This window comes from Populus euphratica, unplaced genomic scaffold (assembly GCF_000495115.2).
Source record: "Populus euphratica unplaced genomic scaffold, PopEup_1.0 scaffold31.1, whole genome shotgun sequence".
Classification (NCBI taxonomy): Eukaryota; Viridiplantae; Streptophyta; class Magnoliopsida; order Malpighiales; family Salicaceae; genus Populus; species Populus euphratica.
Window position 1 is genome coordinate 3,602,548 of NW_011499850.1, and position 2,041 is coordinate 3,604,588.

Here is a 2,041-nt window from a genome sequence, read left to right on the forward strand (position 1 = left end):
AGAGTGGGACTGTCAATAGGCAGCGGATACAAGGACCGAAATTATTGCTACGTAGTATTTTGTTGAGTTTCGGAGTTTTAAATTTTAACAGATAGATAAAGATAAAGAGAGATTACTTCCAATAATTTTTTCGAAAAATATATAGAGGAGGGGGTTGTGTTGCGGGAACACAGCACCCCGTTTTTGCTCTAAATTCTGTTGAAAAATGGAATGGCAGTAGCAAATAATCTTGATGGGAGCGAAAGGATGTTCATGAGTGATTCGGGGTGCCGTTGTTTTTTTTAATTATTTTTATAAGTTATAAAATACATTTCTTCTGAAAAAAATATTAAATTAATATAATTTTAATGATTTCAAAATATTAATATTAAAAATAATAAAAATGACATGGAACTGGTCTTTATATTTATTTGTAAGTACATGCGGACTTTTTTGGACAACGTGGGAGAAGTGAGAACAAGGGGCCAATAGCCCATTCGGGGAGCTGGAAATATGTGCGCATAATAAAAATAATAATAACAACTTATTAGAAAAGAATTGGATAATTTAAGGAGTGCTAGACACCGGAAGAACCAGTCATGACCGTAAGACGCTGCTGCGGTTGACAGTTGATAGAGGAGACAAGACTAAATGAAGCCGGGAACAGCCAGCGTAGCAGAATCTGACGGTGAATAAACTAAGAGCTCCTTGAGATTTGCCAAGATTATGGTTAGTTACCTGAATGTCTTTGCTCTTGACATTATGCTCCTTTTAAAAAAGTTGCTTGCAATTTACTTATAATAATTCATTTCAACAAGGTCGGTCCGGCTGCATATTTTTAGCTGAATCAGAGGTTCCCGTCTGGCAATTCCAAGTCAATCTTAAATGTTACATGTTGGCTTGTTTTTGCGGTCTAATTATGTTTTTAAAAATATTTTTATATTTTTAAATTGTTTAGTTGTCATAATAAAAAAAATAAAAAATATTATTTTAATATATATTCAACTTAAAAATTCACTAAACTGTATTAAATGAGTGTTGGTTGTCATAATAAAAAAAAATAAAAAATATTATTTTAATATATATTCAACTTAAAAATTCACTAAACTGTATTAAATGAGTGAATCTCAAGTCCGTATACATTTTGTGGCATTCGATTGCAATTTCATAAAGTTGAAGGAGCTGCCGTAAATTACTGTTCTGTTATTTGATATTGCTATACCTCCTCGTCTCTCTGGCATTTTCTTTTCTTTATTCAGCTGGATAACTACTGCGGTGATGGGGCCCATAAAAGGGAGGTCCTTTAATGGCCGAATGGACAAAGTCGTCGGCTAAAAATGGCTGGCATAACATGAATATCATCATCCCTCTATCCAACTTTCTGTGGCACGGGTTTATGTCTCTTCGCTTCTGCCTCCGGGAACTTTCCAGGACACTTCTTTTCCTTTTATTATTGCCAGAACCAATTCATAAGCAAATAATTCATTTGATGCTTTTTTTAATAAAAATATTTTAAATAGTAGCTGCTATCATAATATTAAATAACAATTTAAACAATAATTCTTTTTATCTTGACACAATCTTTACTTTTATTTTTTTAATGTATTTTAAATGTTTTTAAAATATCTTTTTGATGCAATATATTCACCTAATAATCATTATTTTTACAGCAAGAATGATGATTATGATAAAATAAATAAATAATGAGTATAAAAAAAAGTGACTAAGATAATGAAACATCAAATAAGAGAAGATTACATCAATGAGCAAAAAAATTTGGGAAAATTAAAGGAATAGAGTCTACATGGTAAAAAAAAGTAGAAAATTTAATTAGTTTTTAACCATATAATTTCCAATTAAAATCAACATTCAAAAAAGAAATAATATAAAATAATGATAAAAAAAACCTTTTTGAATAACACATTAGCCAACCCCAGTAGAAACGCTCCACGCAGAAAAAGAGACAAAAACCCCAGGTAAAAAAAGACCAATAGAGAGGGGACAAAGAAGAACAGAAAAAAACCCTCCATGTAAAAAAAGAAAACTAGCCATCAGCCTCTCC